Below are 22935 nucleotides of genomic sequence, written 5' to 3'. Positions count from 1 at the left end.
TTTTCCTTTAACTCAATTGCTCCCTTCGTTATTTTGCATTTGCAAAATTTTGTTTTAATATTTACAATCCGTCATTCTCTTCAATATTTATTGGACGCAAAAGCCAAAACAGACAAAATATAATCCGCTGTATTCTTACATAATTTTATAAAATTTCATTTTTTTTTCAGCGGAACTCACAGAAACAGACCAAATTAATGAAAACAACGTACATACTAATAAATTGTAAAAAAAAAGAAAGAAAAAGAAAGAAAAGAAAAGAAAAGAAAGATGTCAAAGAATGAAACATTTATTTCATTATCATTATTAGAATTCTTAAGAGAAATATCAAAATAATGGAAACACCTATAGTTTGCAACTCGTAAGATGTGAGATGTGCTAAAACTGAGGATGCATGCATATTGTTTGGCTGTTATTAGTAGTGTGTTAGGTGATTGTCTGTAGTACGACAGGTGGGATAGAATGGGGATAGGTGGTCATAATGCAAAATTGGAAAATCTCTCCTCTGAGTTTTAAACAAAAGGCTAAATTATGGGTGAATAGTTAGTTGCTGAATCGCGAGGAACAGTATCCAAAGTGATAACGGCCTACAGAAGAAATTGCAATACAATCTCGGCTAAGTATAATAATGGAAAGAAAAGAAGCCTCAGTGACAGAGGTCGCCAAGTATAGTCACCAACGATCGAGTGCGGCAAAAGTGACTTTCAAACTTAGTCAGTACCTGGAACAGGCTACTGCGACAATTACAGTCCGACGTGAGACGCACAATCTGATCATTCGTGGTTGGACTGCAATTTCCAAATTGCCGCCGATGACTGCAAACGTTTTAGCGGGACGGAGATGGTTCTGAGATCATGGAAAGTGGACCACCGCCATCGATGATTAAAAACGCTTAATAGTGACTAATTAATACTTTTTATCATGGGCGGCGATTAGGGGGGCAGTTGCCCCCTCACTTTTTTGAAGTGTCTCACTAATGAATGTAGTTTCATTTGGAAATGTAAAATTTTGTATGTATTACTGGTTCATAGAAAAAAATAGTTTCATATAATATTTGCCGTTACGTGAGTTCGTATTGGTTGTCTTCCGGTGGAGTTAAGTAAGCTTAGAGGAATTGCGTTTCAATTGCCACAGAAAACGGTCCAAAAATTAACCTATTGGAGCGCAACAATTCCAGCGTACTTTCATTTCTTCTTACAAAGGTTCGATATGTTAATCAGTCTCTTTGAAACTAATTAAGGAAACATTTCGGAAAAAAAAAGTTTTTCACAAGTTATTCTTTAATTACACAAAAACTGATAATTCCTAAAATGTCTTTTCTTCTTTCTAATAGTATGGAATATTGATTAAAAAGAGAGTTGATTTTGAGTTTAACGTCCCTTTCAGCAGTGAAGCTATACGAAACGGGACCTCCAAACCACATGAGCTCCCACCATAAATCGAACCCAGGTATCCCACGCCAAATAATTAAAAAGAGAGTAATAAGAAACAACTTCTACCTTTCCCATTGTTTTGTAGCGTAATACACGAGTCAAGTGGCGTGTTTAGGGGTGTATGAGTGTATATACAATTAAATTTAGTGAATTCGACATAATTCTAAGTTTTAAGATTATTTTGTAAAACTGGAGTGTGGAGTGTTTCTAAGTTTTGTTAAGTTTTGATGTATTTCAAGAAAGTAAAAACTGCACCTGATGGCAACGAACATGTTTCGGGAAGCTGCAAAATATTTCTTTAAATGTCGTAGCGTATGCTTGTAGCGTTTACTGTCTTTCTAAGAGTAATAACATACATTTAATAGCATGTGTGGAATTAAAGATGTAAGTTGTTCATTAGTCCCTAGTTTAAATATAATTTTGCAAAACAGTCCTCATTATTCATTACTATTATTAATATTATCCTTTCTATTTATTTATTTTGCAATTTGTTATTAAATAATCTATCACACAATTTTCCAGATAGAATTTTAAGATGTTCATGAGCAAGGAAACAAATCTCTTCTTACACCTTCGTTGTTGAAGAATACAAAGGGCTAGTATCTACTTGCGTTGCTCTTGTTAATTTACTTAATAAAATATGAAACACGATATACGGTATTTTAACTGAAAATGACAGTATCCTATTAGTTATACTACCTTTCGTCAAACAAAGTGTTAGAAAAAACCAGGAAAACTAACATTGATATACAAATATTCGTGTGTTGCCCCACCACTTTCAACCTCCAATCGCCGCCACTGCTTTTTATCTTATTTCGAAAACAAGCCGTATTTGTGCTTAGGAGACACCTAAAGAAACTTACGCTCCGAACTGTCTCTCTAATGCTGTGGGCCGCAATTTCCTGGCATTCCATGGCTTCTGTGATTACGCTCACAGGACGCATTACTGTCAGTGACTACGTTCATCTTAAAAGCCCACATAATCCCTGGCAATGTCCCTATATTGTTTTTGCCCAAAGATGTACTTTTCCAAGATGACAACGAGCCAATCCAAACCACGATTAAGATGTGGTTTCATGAACATCGGGAAGAACCAGAACTCCCCTTGCCCTCCCAATCCTCAGAACTCAAGTATTACTGAGCATCGCGGTCAGTTCTGGAATTCAGATTCATGAGTAGATGTCCCCCTCCATTCTTAACGGATGGAAGTGAACTACAATAAAATATAGTTTATTGAGCTGAGCGAAGCGAAGCTCTTATACTCGGGTTAGCCGTTTGGTTGTCCGCGAACTCCTCCTAGACCGTTCGGCCGATCTCAACCAAACTTAGCACGCTGATAGAGTATGTCGTGCTGAGTGACAACATAGGTTGAAATAAAAAATCCGATGTACCATCGAGGAATAATCACCGAAAAACGCTTCCTCCTAGACCGTTTGGCCGATCTCAACCAAACTTAGCACGCTGATAGAGTATGTCGTGCTGAGTTACAACATAGGTCGAAATCAAAAATCCGATGTACCATCGAGGAATAATCACCGAAAAACGCTTACTCCTAGACCGTTTAGCCGATCTCAACCAAACTTAGCACGCTGATAGAGTATGTCGTGCTGAGTGACAACATAGGTCGAAATCAAAAATCCGATGTACCATCGAGGAATAATCACCGAAAAACGCTTCCTGATTACGTAGTTTAAGCTCGCTCAGCTCATTTCATTGCAATCGGGTATATCCATTGCATTCCTAGTTTATATCCCTATGAACATACCACAACAAGAATTATAACTCTACCTGTCTCCATAGTACAATTTATGAATTGTAAAAGACATGGAAAATGGTCAACTTCGGAGCCCCACCATTCAGCTATGGAGACAGGTAGAGTTATAATTCTTGTTGTGGTATGTTCATAGGGATATAAATAAACTATATTTTCTTGTAGTTCGGTTTGCGCATGCGTACCTTTTTGTACATAAATTAACAAATGAACGTCAATTTATCTGAAAAGTCGAAGTTTGCGAATTTTTTTTCGAGCACTTCCGGTTCGAATTTTAAAATTCTGTTTTCACGATTGGTAAGACTTAGTTACCCGCTTTCCGAAAAAAAAATTGTATCGCTTCTGTGTGCAACCGTTTTGTCGCAAAAAATTCGAGAAATTGTAAAATTCTCATTACTTGCCATTTTTGGGCGCCATTTTCTCGAAAACACCATCTTTTAAAATTCTGAAATTTGTCAGATAGTTTAACTTTACATGAATAATAAACACGCCAAATACCATTCTCGACCAATGCTTCATGAATTAACTACAGCCTTTTGAAGTTAGCGAAGTTTCGTTAACTTTGATGTCACAGTTAGCAACACTGGAAACAATAAAAATGCAATGATTTGATGATGTTTGTGGTTCACATTAATTAAATGAAGAATAAAAGGTTTTCCTGACTGGTTTTTTATTATTTTGATCAAAAAAGCTCTCTGGAATAGTAAAATGAGCCTCCCCCTTACTCGTCCGTTTTCTTAAACCGAAGTAATCTGAAATGAAAATTACGATTACGAAACACACAAATTTTAAGTTTACTTAAAATGGCCATCCAATAAATTCTGATGATCTATAAAAAGCCTGAACTATTACCTCAGTGATGACTTAGAATGATCCAGACAAAGTCTCAATTAAGTGCGATGTCATTACAGTGATCGAGAAAGGAAAAAAAGTTTTTAAAAAATCGAAACAATTTCTTACGCGTTCCATCAAAGAAATTTACGGACTTTCTTTTAAACAGAACAATCTCAGCATAAGAATGGGTCACTCGGAATTTTATAGTATTCGACTAAAGTGGGTCAGTCCGCAACCTGCTAGGGAAGTGTGTGTGTGTGTGTATTGTGCAAATTTTAAGTTATCTGCTACTGCGTTGCAACAAATGAAAGGTTCAACCTGTATTGAAGCTGTCATGAGTGACCTATTTCCTTTAGTAGTATGATCCACTGAAAATGACAGCTGTCTTCTTCAAGAATGTAGTGAATGTCCTGGAATGAAAGGAATAAGTGTGGAGTCTTTGATCCTGTTGAAAATGAAAGTGTTACGTACGCCATATGGGAAAACAATGATCTCGTTTTATATATATATATATATATATATATATATATATATATATATATATATATATATATATATATATATATATATATATATATATATATATATATATATTACTGTGCCACTTTCCGTTTTCGTATCGTACATTGCTGGTTAAACTGTAAGAATTGTAATTCATGACTACATCAAGAAAATTCAAAGATAATTAATTGCTACCGAAAAGCATCGTATAAAATTTCAAGATACAAATTCTATTTTACTTTATGTGGACTTCGCTGAAAACTGGACTGTTATTCTGCAAAGTGAAATTCAGTTATATCACCGGAATATGGACACAACTGACAGTTTTGTTGTAATAAGCGACAACAAAACACACGATTCGGTCATGTACTCATAGCCATAGACAAGATTCTAAAAATACTTGAAGAAAAGCGAAAATATAGGTTATAGAAAAAGGTTCGAATACGTGGAAATAAGTGTCTACAATTTCCCAAACCGTGTCAGTGATTTATGATGGTGCTGCATCCCACTTTAAAAATCGCTTTCAGATGTTCGAAATGCAGACAGGTCAGATAAAGCAGTGAAACCGGCCATGCTATGGTCTCTGCGACAGTATTGGGAGGGGGGGGGGGTTGTAAAGAATGTGGCAACGCGGCATAACCTTAGGCAAAAACAGATACACAGTATTAAAACCGCAGAATTCGTCAGTATAGTGCAAGTACAAACTCCGGGTATTACTCTCGTTTTGTTGCCTGGAACTGAATTCGACAACTCCCGGAAGAAAAAAAAAAAAAAAGAGTAAGAATGGGAAAGTATGCGACCGGTAACTGGTATTCAACGGAGTAACGGGAAGTTTTTATGGCAGTAACGGGTCACCATAAACTAACTTCATGCTTCCCCCAAAATCGAGCTTCTGCAATTCAAAGTGTAGATTTAAGAAGTCTGCAAAAAAGAACTTTTGTTACATACATATCCGCAAAGGCCCGATTTCTCTGTAGATTTGGGGGGGGGGGGAATTCAGATGCAGAAGGTATATATATGAGCATTTTAAGACAAATTGCATTCAAATTATGCCAAATATTGTACATTCATAAATACAATAGGGGGCCCACATCAGCTTTGGGAGATTCGGTCCCCCCCAGGATCGGCGCCCTTGCATATACTTATGATAACCAGTGGTGCGTAGCAGAATTATGAATAAATCATGAATTACGTACAGTTGAAGTGCTGTTTATGCTTCCACATAGACTTTCAGCAGGGTACAGGTTTCCAGAAGAGCATAAGAAGTGAAAGTAAGTGTTTTGTGATTATCGACAATGTGCTACGCAGGGGCGGATCCAGAACGAACTTCTGGGGGGGGGGTGTAATACTGCTACTTAGAACTACTTTTAAGAGCTCCAAACTCTGGAATGGGTTTTATTTATATATAAAATAAGAAAGTTTATTCTGGGAGGGCGATCGACTCCTTGGATCCACCTCTGGACGAGTTGTGAGTGTACTACTGCTATTAGCGAAGAAGACACCAAGCAAGCAAATGATATTCTTAATGTGAAAAAAAAAATCAGTGAAATTTTGCTTCCGAAGACCATTTTAAGTAAGTGAACTTAAAATTTGTGTGTTTCGTAATCGTAATTCCCATCTCAGATTACTTCGGTTAAAAAAAAAAAACCGAGGGGGAGGCTCATTTTACTATTCCAGAGAGCTTTTTTGATCAAAATAATAAAAAACCAGTCAGGAAAACCTTTTATTCTTCATTTAATTAATGTGAGCCACAAACATCATCAAATCATTGCATTTTTATTGTTTCCAGTGTTGCTAACTGTGACATCAAAGTTAACGAAACTTTGCTAACTTCAAAAGGCTGTAGTTAATTCATGAAGCATTGGTCGAGAATGGTATTTGGTGTGTTTATTATTCATGTAAAGTTAAACCATCTGACAAAATTTCAGAATTTTAAAAGATGGTGTTTTCGAGAAAATGGCGCCCAAAAATGGCAAGTTTTGAGAATTTTACAATTTCTCGAATTTTTTGTGACAAAACGGTTGCACACAGAAGCGATACAATTTTTTTTTTTTTTCGGAAAGCGGGTAACTAGGTCTTACCAACCGTGAAAACAGAATTTTAAAATTCGAACCGGAAGTGCTCGAAAAAAATTCGCAAACTTCGACTTTTCAGATAAAATGACGTTCATTTGTTAATTTATGTACAAAAAGGTACGCATGCGCAAACCGAACTACAATAAAATATAGTTTATTTATATCCCTATGTACATACCACAACAAGAATTATAACTCTACCTGTCTCCATAGCTGAATGGTGGGGCTCCGAAGTTGACCATTTTCCATGTCTTTTACAATTCATAAATTGTACTCCCCGTCTTTGATGGCCCATTACTTGGCGGAAAAATTTTTTTTTCGACAAAAAAAAAAAAAAAAGATGGGTCTCTTAAAAACATGTCTAGTTGCTATAAAAACAGTTTCAACAATATCTGAGATGGTGATGGTACAATTTTATTTTATTTTCATTTATTTATTTATTTTTTATTTTTTTGCCTGATTTGAAATGGAAGGCACCTTATGCAAGCACTAGCTCTTATTTGATGAAGTTTGGAAAAGTACTTTTTTCACCGATTGCCTTGCTTTATTTTTAATGTTTATTCCTTAGTTCCCTGTTTAGAAATTATCTACATGATAGGAGTGTCATAGACACAGGGCTGGAGACAATTATTTATCATTAATTTTAGCATCGTGCTTCTATAATACGGATTAAGAATATCAGTGCATCTTGCCTGATCCTTATGCATCCCATAGCTCTTAAGAGGTTAAAAACTTGTATATTAATGTTACTCCCAGACTGATAGGATTTATTTTATAATACGGAATAAAACTCATGGCATTGGACTGTCAGCATACTATCAACACAATAGCGTTTTAACTTACCATGAACCATCTTGATGCTTTACTGCTAAAAATTACGAGTAGAAGCTCTTCTCATCCATTTTTATCGTATTGTGGACATATACGGGGTTTTGTTTTTGAAGTTAGAACTGCAGGTGTTGCAGAGGAAGCAATATAACTTTATATAATAAAAACTTTTGAATGTGCTACACACTTATGTTTAGGAAAGGAGCCTTTATGAAAGATGAAGATGAAACGAGAATGTACGAGGAAATGATAGATTGTACATATGATGTATAGACTATTCAGTTTACAAGCATAGGAACTGTGACTAGAGAACAAATTATGAGATGATATTTATGGGAGGTATATGTTTATTGCCTCCTTATTTACATTTGTTAGGATAATATTAGTATAATTGCCTAATACACTGATCAGCAGTTGAATTAGAAACACCTATGTAATACTGTGTAGCACCACCTTTCGCTCTGATAACGGCGCATACCCGCCGCGGCATGGACTCTACGAGGCGCCTGAAGTGTTGTTGTGATATCTCAATCCATATCTGCTGCAGTCTTCCACACAGCCCGCAGGTTGATCAAAAGTGGGTCCTCAGCCCGAAGGTTTGTTCCATGGCGTCCCACATGTGTTCGATGGGATTGAGGCCCGGTGACTGTGATGGCCAGAGAAGTGTTGCCAGATCAGAGGAGTGCTCATCAAACCAGTCTGCTGTTTTCGTAGAGCGGTGTGCCGGTGCATTGTCCTACTGAAAGATGAGGTCACCATCCGGATATTGCAGGCAAGCAAATGACAGGACATGGTCATCCAGAAGATCGTGGTAGCATTCACCTGTAGCGACCGTATTACACATGTTAGGGGACCCATTTCAGTCCACGTAAACATGCCCCAAATGAGAATACCACCACCACCGGCCTGCATAGTTCCCTGCTGGCACGATAAATCAATTCCCACGTGCGGTTGGCGACGCGTCCGCACCCGTCCATCGGTATGTACCAATGCGAAACGTGACTCATCTGTCCAGGCTACCTTTTTCCACATTTCCACGGTTCAGTGGCGGTGTTTCTTTGCCCATGCTAGACGTTGTTTCGTGTGTTGTGCGATTTGAAGAGATAGTCGCGTGGTCTGATGGCTTCTGTATCCCATGACGAGTAGGTAGTTGTTGACTGTGTGGCTGCTAACATGGTGCTGTTGTTCTGCATTGAACCTCTCCGCGATTTGACGCATTGTGGCCCGTCTATCTGCTGTTATGATACAGTTGGCAACTACCCCTGTTGTCGACACGCCCCTGACCGCAGCAGTTTGCCCGTGAGGGTGCGGTCTTACCGGACTACTCACGATACACTCTTAACACAGTTGCCTTTGAAAATCCAAGCGCCGCAGCCACTTCCGAAATCGAACCACCCAGTCAACTGGCCTCTACGATTTGACACAGTCAAATGCACTCAGGTCCTTTGTCTTGATCATCACACACTGCACTGACACGGATATCAAGAAAGGAAACACACGGCAGTACACGCACAATGCACTTCATTCACATGCATTGGTGGATCCTCTGGAGGGCGGTTTCTGCAACTGTCCTACTGTCTGTAATTTAACTTGTGATCAGTGTATGTATAAACATGTATAATTCTACTCAAACATTGTGGCCATTATATCTGTCGCCGTCGGTAGAGGCAGCACCGCAAAGGATGCTGATCCACTTGATGCTGATGACACCACACAGTATGCGAAATCAACGTTTCATATATGGTCGTATATAGACCTATATTTTATATTCACGGGTTCTACGTAATTAATGTTCACAAAATATAGTATGTTTATATAAATATATACAGGGTGACCCAAAAGTAGGTATACACTCCTGCATTAATCAAGTATAACATTCTAGTTTATGGGTTTATTTCATATGTCCCTGTATATTTTCTAAAACACCAGATGACACTTCAGTATTCACTATGGCACAGTCAAATTTGATCACAGGTAAATTTGTGTTGATTTCGTCCAATGATGTGGAAGCAGTTGAAATTTGAAGATTTCTAGTTTCTGTGCCATCCTTAATAGAATCAGCAACAACTAATGTTTTCACATTTGCGATTTCTTCAAGAATTAGATCAACATTCATTTCTTTCTTCTGAAGGTTAGTTTTAAAATATTCAACGACTGTCTGCCCTTTAAATTTTAGAGAGATAATTCAGACCAGCCATAAATCTTCAATCTTTTTTTCCTCAGTTCCAGGAAAATACAAGAATTGAAATGACTGATATTATAATTGAATTATTCTTGCATGATGCAATTAGTGGCCTCATAACAGCTAATATTTCATTAGATCATTAGAAAGATCTTATAGGTATATGATGGTCCGGAAGTGGGCGTACCCCTCCTTAGTTTCAACAGTAAAGTGTTAGTTATTGTAGACTGTCTGTACACAGTTACCTTGAAGTCTTAAGAATCATAAACATCAGTATGATCACCATCCATGTTGTAACACAGCTGAATTCTGCGCCAAGTTCTCGCAGATTGTTTGCGGAGATACTCCGGAATTACAAGAGTGAAGACGTGTTCCACAACTGCTCGTAATTCGTGCGTTGTGTGATATCGAGTGTTTCTTACTTGTTGCTTTATGAAACCCCAGAGAACATTGTCTGGTGTCGTTAGATCGGGACTTCTTGGAGGCCAGGCATAGGAAGCTGGTGAAGACGCACAACCTTTCCCAATCCAGCGGCTAGGAAACGTCTGGTTCAGGTAATTGTGCACGTGAATCGCGAAGTGCGCTTGTGCTCCATCCTGCAGTATCACAACAGTGTCTTTGATACCATTTTCCAATGCCAAGCAATGTTACCAAACAAATGTGGGTAAAACCTAAAACCGTCAGAAAACACCAATTAGGGATACGCCCACTTCCGGACCACGCTGAATTAGTTAAATTGTCTCAGTTGTGGAAATGTGCATTTAAATTGAATGAATGATGGGTGGCTGACTACTGGAGTATATGTATCCAGTAGTCCTCCGTTGGAAGTAATAGGAGGCTGACCACTGGAATATGAAGTCAAGGGACTTTTATCGCTACTTCTTTGACTCGAGCATGCATTAATTTGCAAAACTGAAAAATTCTAATGCGATAATGGAAATCATGCATATTTCCAATAGTCAGCCTCTAATGGCTGAGTACTGGGAAACGTTATCAAAAATGCAACCTGTAGTCAGCCCCCTTGTGTCTACGCAATATCTTGTTTTGTATCAACAATCACAAAATTTTTAACAAACTACATACATTCATGTCGAAGAAAGCAATAACTCATACTATTTTACAATAATATAGTTTTAACTTAACTATGAAGTAAAGTTTCTTCCTTATTTTTTTATTAAGAAAATGCTCACTTTGCTCACGTGAATCAGCACACCTCAAATGCTATTTTTTTCTTTTCTGCTATGAGATGTCACACCAGGCCACAATACATGAGATTGAGTACTGGAGCTCTGATTTAGACTTTGGTTGACTGTTTATTTGATAACAGGCTACCGCATGCTTATTTAATTGCTTGTTACTAAAAAAATGGCTGACTTTAGGCACACTCAACCTACCATATATATATATATATATATATATATATATATATATATATATATATATATATATATATATATATATATATATACGAGGGTAATCCAGAAAGTACCCAACCTTACGAAGCAAATACTAAAAAGGGAAAACTATATTTCTCAACATAGTCTTTTTATAGCTCGATACACTTTTCCCAGAGATGTTCGATAGCTTCAATACCCTGTTTATAATGTGAACCGTCGAGCTCCTCACAATACCAGATTCCTCCTCTTCATTGTTGCCAAATCTTTTCAAGTTTGAAAAGAGAAAATAATCCGAGGAGGCTAAATCTGGCGAATAGGGTGTGTGAGCAAGCAATTCGAACTTTAACTCATTCATTTTGGCCATCATGATAACGGATCTGGGACTGGTGTATCGTCTTCATGAAACAACACTTTCTTTTTCGTCAAATATGGTATTTTGTTTCTTGATTTCATTACTTAAACGCTGTAATAAGTTTGCATAATACTCGCCGCGCCGTTGATTATTTTTCCTTTTTGAAGGTAATCAATGAAAATTATCCCACGCCCATCCCGAAAAACTAACCATGATCTTCCCAGCAGATGGAACTGCTTACGCCTTCTTTGGAGCCGAATCTCCCCTTTCAGTCCGTTGACTGTTCCTTCGTCTCAGGTGTGAAGTGATAAACCCATGTTTCATTCATGGTTATGAATAGACTACAAATCTCGGCTTCATTGCTGTGAAACATTGCCCAACACTCGACTGAAACACCCTCATGATGCTGTTTTTGTTGCATTTGTTCCAGTTACTACATAGAGTAGATAGTTACTACATAGATTTGGTATCTGCATGGACGGCGATTAGGGGGACAAGAGGGGGCAGTTGTCCCCCATTTTTTTAAGTGACCCCTTAATGTATATATTTTCATTTGAAAAGTAAAGTTTTTCCATGTATTAATGGTTCATACAAAAAATAGTGCCATGTAATATTTGCCGTTGCGTGAGTACGTATTGGTAATAGCATACATTTAATGGCATTAATGTGCGGAATTAAAAATATGTTATTCATTAATCACCAGTTTCAATATAACTTCTATAAAACAAGTTTCATTATTCATTACTATGATTAATATTATCCTTTCTATTTATTTGTTTTGCAAATGTCTTACTAAATAATCTGATCACACAATTTTCCATACAGAATTTTAAAATGTTCATGAGCAAGAAATCAAATTTCTTCTTACACTTTCGTTGTTTATGAGTACAAAGGGCTAGTACCTACTTGCGTTGCTCTGATCAATTTACTTAATAAAATACGAAATATGATATACGGTATTTTAACTGAAAAGGATAGTATTCTATTAGTTATACAACTTTTCGTCAAACAAAATGTTAGAAACAACCAGGAAAATAAACATTCATATACAAATATTCAGATCATGCCTTGCCCCTCCCCCTACTTGTAACGTTCAATCGCCGCCACTGCGTATCTGTGCAGAGTTTTAGCCACCTACCACCTTCGACACTAGTTGTAGGAAAACAAATGGAGACTCGTTTGGAAAACTGGTCGCGCGAGGAAGTGCGCTTAGTTATTCGATTTCTGTGGGCATAACATGAAACCGTGGCTGAAATTTACCAGTTGACGGAGAGACTGTAATCTCTCGTCAGCATGTCGAGATTGGTGTCGAAAGTTTGCGGCTAGTAGAGAAAATGTCACCGACGAGGATCGCAGTGGCCGATCCAGTACAGCATCAACAGATTTGAACACAGTTCGCGTGGAGGAGCTAATTCAAGGCAACAGAAGGATCACGTTACGACACCCGATGGCAGAATTAGGAATGTCGTTCGGAAGAGTTCGTCACATTTTGCATGATATTCTGAAGTACCGGAAAGTTTGTTCCCGATAGGTTCCATGCAATTTGCCCAACCAACTCAAGTAGAAGCGCATGGGGACAAGTCTGCAATTTTTAGTATGGTTCTCCAAGGAAGGGAACTGTTCTCTTTACCGTATCGTAATAGGTAACGAAACTTGGATCCACCACTACACCCCCAGCAGTAAGCGGTCATCAAAGTACTGGAAACACCCCCACCTCACCAAAGGCAAAGAAGTGACGCCATCTACCGAGAAAGGGATGGCCACAATGTTTCGGGACAGCGCAGGGGTCATACTCCTGGAGTTCTAGAAAGAGGGCGCACAGTGACCGCTAACCGATACTGTGAGATTTTGACACGACTGCGTGAAGCAGTAAGCAGGAAACGGCCAGGATTTCTCACCGTGGACATGATCTTACTTCATTACAACGTGTGTCCGCATACAGCCCTGAAGAACAGCACGCTGTTGAAGCACTTTCACTGGGACATCATATCATCGACCACTCTCCCTACAGCCTGGATCTCGCACCAAGCGATTTTTACCTGTTCCCGAACTTGAAAGAGCATCTAGGAGACCGTCGCTTCGCTTCAGACGAGGAGGTGAAACCCTTCGTGGCACGTGGCTGAACACACAAAGACAGGATTTTTACCAGGCTGGAATCTTCAAACTCATCCCACGATGCGACAATGCTTCAATCTAAATAGTGACTATGTCGAAAAATAATCTGGTGTATGTACTATTTCTTGGCTGCATTGGTTGTATGAAATAATATATACAATGAGTTAATGAACTATACCGACAAACTGTAAGAGATTATTCCTTACATCAAAATAAGAGTAAAAGTTCATATGGACCTGTGGGGAAAAGATAACTTTTTCTCTTATTTTTGATGTGAGGAATTGCCCCTTACAGTTTGTCTGTACAGTTCATTAACACCCTATATATATATATATATATACACGTTTCACTGGAGATTTTGTAAACACTTTCTGACAAGCCAAAATACGGGACGCTTATATTTTAAAAGTGAAATTTTGCGTTCCGTTTGCATTTTTCTCGGGACACAGGGCGCCTTTCTGTAAAAGGGGGCAATCCCGTTTAAAATTGGACATCTGGTCACCCTAGGTATAATTTGATCGATTTTGAGTTTAGCGTCTCTTTCAGCAGCGGGTGGACCTACAGTTTAACATGAGATCCCAACTGCTGAACTCCCGACGGGAATTAAACCCGGATTTCCTACGTCAAAGGCCTACGTAACTGCTTAGCCACATGGGAGCTCTGGTCACCCTGGAGATCCTAGTGGAAGCAACGATGCAGGGATAAGCACATTTTGCCCCCCCCCCTTTTTTTTTAACTGTTACGATGTTTCAATAAGATTCATTTTATAGGAACTGTGTGATAAGAAAATCTTTAACGCCTCGCAATTATGCCTTTTAGGTTTAAGGGAGACGAGGATTGAGGCAAGTGAATGATGATGGAAGAATTGATGTAATGAGAATGTGGAAGGAAACAGAAGTATCCTGAGAAAATCCACAGACACCATGTTGTCCACAAATTTATTGACTGAGGATCGAGCCAGGAATCCTGCACCTGAGGTAGCGTTCTACCACTGAGCTACCGTGTCCCACATAATAATAATAATAATAATAATAATAATAATAATAATAATAATAATAATAATAATAATAATAATAATAATAATAATAATAATAAAGATACATAAACATGTTATTTTATCCAGTGTAGGCGTATTTGAATATTTCGAGGATAGGCCCTATGCACCTACATTCAGTGGCGTACGTTCATCAAGGAGAGTCAACTCACAAGTTCATATAATTTAAGTTGTATGGAAAAACTTTTAAATTTCACTTGTAAGTATACATATCTTAATACGGAAAAACTTTTATTTTTGCATTTCTTGATCAAGAGGGAGGGGGCTAAAAGCCCTCCGCCGTTGAGTACGCCACTGACTACATCTCGGATTAGCATGCTGCATCGCAATCTACATCACTTGCAATTAGAAACTTTTTTAGTTATCTTAGGTTCAGGGATGAATTCAGGGGGTAGCCCGGGGGGAATCTCCCCACGAAGAAAATTCATTCCCCCCGGAGAAACTCCCAAAATTTCAGTCACAAAATGTAGAAATTACTTCACCCAATTATTTGCTTTTCTTTCCGTGCACGTGCAGACGAAATCCGATCTCTCAATATACATATAAATGACGCAGACACATGTTTAATGTCTATATAAATATTAAACATGTAGGGCCATATGCAGAGACATTCTGACGTGTGATTAGTACCATACTAAAGCGTTCGACTTACATTTGCTTCCTGCAGAAGTCGGGCGTTTAGCATGACGCTAATCATTTTTCAAAACGACTCTGCATAAGGCGGGTAATATCTAAGATTGAATACCAAACTAGTCAATAAAACCTGTATTTCTTAACGTTATGACCGACTTTGGCAGAACATGAAATTGTCAACTGTTGAAGGAAGGTTTGTATTTTAGTAGGTACTATACTATCGCCCTATATTATATATTAGTAAGTAGCACTAGCACAGACTGAGATAGGAAAGGAAAGATAGGGAAGACCTTTCGATCATTCCATATGATCTCTGATGTCAGCAGACTTCAGTTCTTGAAAATGTACAGTTCTTGCATTATTTGAAATAGAGCGCCTAAATCTCATTTCTCGCATCGGAAGTAACAGACGTAAATGTGTTTTACGATTGTTAAAGTAAACACACGTTTCTTTAACTAAAAATATGTCAGTTAAAGGGTGAGATTCAGAGGGATCAGGGAGGAACAGTTATCCCTCCTGGGTTAGAGATTTATATAGAATTTATCAATATAATAGTAGTATATAAGTGAAATATTGCTATTGAAGGTGACAAAGGAGGGGCAAGCGGGGCGACGGCCCCTTGCACCGAAGTAAGGGGCACACGATTCGGGAGGAAAAAAGAAAAGAAACGAAGGAAAGAAAAAGAGAGGAATGAAACACATGTGGGCACGTGCACATATATAAAATGAAAGGAAAAAAGTAATAAAAAGTGCTCAAAATCAAGGAAAAGCAGGGTTTGCTTTTTAAAATTTTCTCACCTTTCGCAGGTGGTCTGTCGAAATCACTCATATATACGGGGATGCCGTCGTATACTCTCGCCCCAAGCGCTGATTTTACACAACACGGCACTAATCCTACTGAAGATTTCGTAAACTAAACTATTTATGTGTATGCAGTGAAGAAACCAAGGCTAATATACTTGAGTTGAGTTGATTTTAGTTTAGCGTCCCTTTCAGCAGCGAGGCTATATGAGACGTGGACCTACTGCTTAACGTGGAATCCGAACCACATGAGCTCCCGCCGGGAATCGAACCCGGGTCTCCCACGCCAAAGGCTAATATACTTGATTTAGAATCAGAAGTGTTAGAAAGAATGATTACTTTTTGTTGATATTTCTATGCATATTTGTTTTAGGACAAAAAATATCTGAGTTAATTTAAATCTTTTTAAAAACTTCTACAGTTTTTAAAAACAGTAACTACTGAATATAGGAAAAAATAGCTAAAATAGCTACTGTAAATTGTACCGATAGTCAAAGTTTAGTCTAAAACATTTTTGCCAGTTTTTATTTAATGTTTTAGATAAAATTAAACGATTGTTTATTATTATTATTATTATTATTATCTCACATTGAATATTTATTAGCAATTAGTCTCAATGTGCATGTGAATGGAATTGTTAAATATGCTGCTTTCTTGCAAAAATACAGAAAAAACCCTCCCCCCGAGGAGTTCACATTCCCCCCGGGTGAAAATGTCTGAATTCAACACTGCTTAGGTTTAAACCAGTTACTCCGTAAAGATATACTCCCACCTGTTCTTTGCTTGAGTTGTTAAGAGGGCGTAACTGTTCTTCCTGTCCATGGATTTCAGCAGTACAGGCCAGTAGTTACACCAATCGTAGTTTTCTTTTGAAAACACTAGTAACTACAAATGTATCCTGCACTGGCAATTATCTTCATTAAAGTAAATTTACCTTACTACTAAGACAAATCAAATTATTGTTAATTTAACTTACTTACCACAAGAACAAAAGATGTTTGAAGTTAAACGTTTTAGTTGTTTTGCACTTGCTAAGTATGAACTTGTCACAACAAACTAAACAATTGTCGACACGGAAATTGAATATTTTTACCTCTTGAAGTGAGTGAAACAAGTGAAACACAACACAACATAGTCCCGTTTCAAGCTAGTTTCCATCGTATGGGGCACTCACACAGCCAATGAGAGAGTAACACCCACAGGGATAACTTTTTCTTTATTTTATTTTCATTTTTTTCGAAGGGTGTTCCATGTCTGGCTTTTAAATTGGCTGATGACATAAATCAGTTTAGATATCAACTGTTACGATTATTGTAATCGATTACACATGATAAATATCTGTATATTTAGCTAACATATAAAATTAGTAAGTGAATTGCAAACTTTGTGAAGGTAGAAGAGCAAATCGCTAAAATTTGTTCCACTTAAAATGCTCGCATGCTTAGGACGAGAGGGAGACACCCAGGCTGTACTGCGACCTCCATCCTCCTTCCCTCAAAAAGAGTACATTACCCCCTCGGCTGAAAAGCAGACGCCACAAGCTTTCTCCCCCTCGCCAGAAAGGGGGAACCCAAGAGGGAGCGGCAAAATCATTCGTTGCTGCTTGTGGGGAGTAAATTATTTCAGAGCTCTGTAGTCGGCTACATTTGGAGAATGACGCTTTGATAACGTTCAAACAAAAACGGGATTTTTCTTTTTCAGTTTGCTTTTTGTTTATCAGTAAAAACGATGAATATCGGGTCCTATTAAAAATATAAGAAAAATAAGCAGATGAGAAAAGTATATTCGCACATTATTATTTTCTTTATTTTCTACGCATGAGTACTTGGATGAATATCTGAGTAGTTCTAGCTAACTAGTGGTGCTCACACTTTTCACGGTCAATGACGCTACACCTAATTTCTCATGTTATGTATTCCCTGCAAAATAGCAGTGGCATACCTGCTTTAAACTTACTCCAACAGTGTTTCTCAAACTTTTTCAAGCATAGACTACTTTTATTAGAATATTCTACACAGTAGCCTACGTAAGGAGAGATTCGGGATTGCAAAATGAAATGAAATCTTTGAGTTTTACGTCCCACGATTATGCCGGTTAGGCTAAAGGAGACGGTGATGATGAGTAATGAATGAAATGGTGGAATGAAGAAAGTGGGAGGAAACGGGAGAACCACAAGAAAACCCACGCACACGGTGTTTGTCCACCACAAAAGATTCGAGATTGCAATCCCCTTTCAGCAAGATATGGAAAAATAAGCATTTGATCTATAGAAGGTGAACGTGCCAGTACTCGGCCCTTTAAGTCAAATTCCAAGTTTATTTGTAAGGTTGATTTTAATTTTAAACAAAACAACACTATCTTAAGAGATTTATGTACATCATTTGATCTAGTTTACAATGAAAGAAATTTATTATTTTTAGGGAGTTAACAATATTTCTGAATTTCCCGAAAATGCCGAAAAATACCAGTACTCAGCCATTATATTCACGGGCGTCTCTGGTGGCGGGGACGCAGGGGACGCGTCCCCCCAATATTTTGAAGTACGTAATATTCTATATTTTATTATAATTTAATTTATTTTCTAACGACAGAATAACATATAAATAATAATAATTACATTTATTTGAAATATAATATTCAGGCTGTGAAACGATTATAACAGTTTGTGTATGTCTCAGGGGATCCGTGAAGATAAGATGAAAGGTAACAAATTGGAAACGAAATGAAATGAAATCTTTAAGTTTTACGTCCCACGCTTATGCCGGTTGGGCTAAAGGAGATGGTGATGATGAGAGATGAGTGAAATGGTGGAATGAAGAAAGTGAGAGGAAACGGGAGAACCCCGAGAAAACCCACGATCACGGTGTTTGTCCACCACAAAGTCCACACTGTGCAGTGGCGAAGCTAAGGGAGGGCCAAGGGGGTCAGGCCCCCCTGCTCAAATTCTTGGCCCCCTAGTGGCCCCCCTACACAGTGATATTGCTATAGGTCGACAAACAGTGAGTGGGTCGTTGCTACAAGTGAAATTACTACCAAAACGACTCTCGACAACAGAATTACCAAGTGCAGAATACCGTATGTTGCAATAGTCTGCGTTCCGAATAAAATATCTTTACTCGTTCTTGCTTGTAGTTCAGCAAGATCTAAATCACTGAAATCTGTGGGGTGAGTATGCATTGATGCATATCAATTGACCTCACCACCTGAACATTTCTTTTAACCTCTGTCCCTTATCTAGTTATCCCCTTTGTTTTGAACAAAGAACCAGAAAGAAAAATCAAATCAGTCGGCATTCTCATTCGAATCAATGTTGAAAGTCATACTAAAATACGAGATGCTTACTTACAAATAACATACACTACAGAAAAACATTACACTTGCGTTGGACGAATAAGAAGTTTTCGTACATAACTTAGTATAATTTGTGCACCAAGTAATTAATTCCCATTGATTATGGCGACATAGAACAAATGCATAGCATCCAATAAATAATTTGGCATTTTTATTATTATTTTCAAAGCATCTTAATATCGAGCCGTCTTGTTTAATTAAGAGAGCAGAAGTTTTTACTTGTGAAATAATCATTCCCTCTGTCGTTCGCTTCCCGATCGTTTGAGAAAAATTAGATGCTGAATACTACGAGCAAGTACTATTTGCTACCGATACTGGTTCTCCCGCTCGATTACCTTCTGGTCTTGTCTTTAGTACGTCTAGTTTCCTAACGCTCTTGGCCATTAGCAATTCTCTCTCTTCTGGTACAATGTTAACAAGCAATACTAGCGGCCTCAGGAAAACGGAGTCAGCGCTTGATGGACCGATACTACTAACTAAAGCCTGGGAAATGTAATAAAATTCAGTGATTCTTTGTAAATAAATCGTTCAGAAGTATTTTCCTTTAAAAATTTCACTGTAGTTTAATCCCTAAAATACTACTTCATAGAGAAATTCCAAAGTTTATCACAGAACCAGTGTTACAATCTCCTGATTACTAATCATCGGGTAAAATACCGAGATGATACAAGTTGGTCGCGGCAGTAATGTTATTTTGTGTAAAAGTGATAGTTACTCCCGTGACCAGGTTGTGTCCCGTTATCTTATCTGATATTTAGTAATCAGAGAAATATCAGGAGTTTATGGAATTGGTCTATAAAGACTCCATTCAGTGTGTTCAGTCACTGAATACCAAATTTTATCGGAGATTTATATTTGTTCTTCGTCAAAATATGCTTAACCATTTCCGAGAAAATTACATTGTAGGAATTATGCAGCACAGTAAATCAATGGTGACGTGAATTTTGAACAGGATATAAGCCTACTAGTTAATGCTGTGCATTCATATCCAATCTCAAAACTAACAATATTAATTTAGCATCGACTACAGGATAGTAGCGTTAAGTTATTTCAACTACATTTGAATTTATTTTAAGGCTTTGAAGCATCCGAGGCTCAGAGAATAGAAATGAGGGAAATGAGTCAATTGGACCATAAACATTTCGCTAGTGAACTAAGGAAGAATCTCAACTCCTAAGTCGAAATATTTGCCCACGAGGAATGGATCACATCATCTTCCGAATCTGAAGTCATTGTAATACCGAAGTCAATGGATCACATCATTGTAATACCTCAAATGCACATGGCTGATTATACTTTTGTTTTTGTATTCATATGCAGTTTTATTAACTACCTAAGTAAATTACATACTTTTTTTGTAATGTAAACTGTTACAAACTGGTATTGATCAATGCTTCTGTGTATTACAGCTGTCAAGCACACAAGTGAAATTAGCTATTTTTAACAAGACAATATAGACGAAGTACTGTTTTTGAAATTTATAATCTTCCACCTTTTCTGAAATAATACTGTTCGTTTTACCGTTTAACACAACATAAAATAATTTGCCTTGTCACGTAATAATTGTTTATTAAAAGTTTTAGAAAGGTAACGAAAGTGTATAGTTTATACAAGTGTTTGAAGTGTTATATTTAATGTTTTTCTTTGTTGTGAGAGTGAGGAAAATCATTACAATAAATAGAATAAGTTCAGTTTACTTTTAATGGAGTTTTCACTAGTCTGTTTGTGAAAACCTAACATAGCAAGCAGTATGCATATCAGCTTGATTCGAAAGTACAGCCAAAGTTTAGGTAGCTCTGCCTTCGTATATAATAAGCAAATTCCTAAAATAACTAGCATCATGACATAAGTGCAAATTTCAACGAGGCACTTTGTTCCCTTTTGATTTTGAGTGAGTATGTGTATATACTTCTCTACTTCTACGTTCCACCTAAATCAAGCAGCCACACATATTTTAAACGCCGTGATTAAGTATGGAAATCAATTGTATAAATGTGCCCTAGTTGTTTGAGGTAGTAAATTCTTATATTTTCGCTGTTTTGAAAACAGTAAAATCATGAAGAACAAAGATGGAAACATTCATCTTGAACACACACACACACACACACACACACACATATATATATATATATATATATATATATATATATATATATATATATATATATATATATATATATATAATTTATGTGAATCAAGCTTTTCATTCATTGAAGATGGCCCCTTCAAAATTTTCTTGGGCCCTTCGTTGGCCCCCCCTGAAAAATATTCTAGCTACGCTACTGATACAGTGCGCGAGCTGGGATCGAACCAGGGACCCCAAGCACCGGAGGTGATCGCTCTACCACTGAGCCACAGCGCTCCCACGGTAACAAATTGAATCAAAGATAATACACAGGTTGGGCTAGGTTACAGTGCTGGTTGAGTATTATTAGTATTACATGGCAGAGCAGTAATTTATTATGTATGATACGATCAAGTTGCTGTAAAATAAAGTATACGAAAAATTATACTCATTCCATATTTCTTGGAAGGAGATTCAAAGCTCCAATCATAGTCTCAAAGGGAAAAGTGACTAAAATAAGGTTAAGTACCATTGGATTATAACACAATGTCAATGTAGGCCTAATAGCTTTATCTTCCTTCATTAGTCGAGTAATAGTCCTTCAGGGTAATATTTGGTAGCTCATGAGTGCAATGCAATGAGCTCATGAGTTAGGTGTCTGGTTTTCTCAATGAGTTATAGAACGAGGATCTTTTGTTGCTGTACTTGAATCTAATCTGAAGGTCCAATAGGCAAAGTCACTAGAATAAAACCACTTTCTCCTATAACATGGTTATACAGAGGTGACCAGATTCGAGAAATTCTGGATAAGTATGGTGTTGTACTAGAAACTCTGCATGATATTTCTGAAACCGAAATAAAAATTACAAAATCTCCAGGTCTTCTACCCCATTCGAAACTGGCAAACGCTATTGGGTCTATTACTTAGACAGAAAATAATTGGCATGTTGGAACTTCTGAATAAGTCATTCCAAAGTCGGAAACAAACTGTAACAGGCTTGATTAAGGTGTTGAAATCGTGTCAGGAAATATTCAGAACCTACACAACGAAGAATGTTTTGACAAAATAATGCAAGAAGGTAATAAAAAAAAAAAGTAGAAAAATAATTTGAATCCCATTTCATTGATAAGAATGAAGAGAGTACTAAGGAAATATACAAAGCCGGTAGAAGATTGGGTTCCTGAAGATGTCAATGCATCATTAGGAAAGAATATTATGCCATCATTGATGCAGCTGTGAAAGGTCCAGAATCAAGAGGTGCATTTCGCCAGCCCCCCCACCTTGGAGTTTCGAAAAAAAAACGTATGCCAATCGTTTGTGCTACGTTTGTGCCGGAATGTACCGCAAAAATTTTCGTTTGTACCACTTCCGGTACGAAGTTATAATAGTTTTAAAGTGGGGGGCTAGGGAAACGGCAGCCCCCCCACCTTCGAATTTCGAAACGAAACCTATGCCAAACGTTTGTGCTACCTTTGTGCCGGAATGTACCGCAAAAATTTTCGTTTGTACCACTTCCGGTACGAAGTTATAAGGGTTTTAAAGT

The 22935-nt window shown here is 37.6% G+C and overlaps 1 protein-coding gene across 1 annotated transcript in view; it reads right to left on the bottom strand.

The window, feature by feature from the left end:
- Nucleotides 1-17446, bottom strand: part of LOC145662787 (uncharacterized) — a 71449-nt gene extending 54003 nt beyond the window's left edge. Inside the window, exon 1 of the mRNA XM_081728669.1 lies at nt 16956-17446. The gene's annotated coding sequence lies outside the window, so the exon portion shown is untranslated. The remainder of the gene's footprint in view (nt 1-16955) is intronic.
- Nucleotides 17447-22935: the final 5489 nt, after the last annotated feature.

Source organism: Thermobia domestica, chromosome 10, assembly GCF_964235325.1.
Source record: "Thermobia domestica chromosome 10, izTheDome1.hap1.1, whole genome shotgun sequence".
Classification (NCBI taxonomy): Eukaryota; Metazoa; Arthropoda; class Insecta; order Zygentoma; family Lepismatidae; genus Thermobia; species Thermobia domestica.
This window is presented reverse-complemented; position numbering and strand designations above follow the sequence as displayed.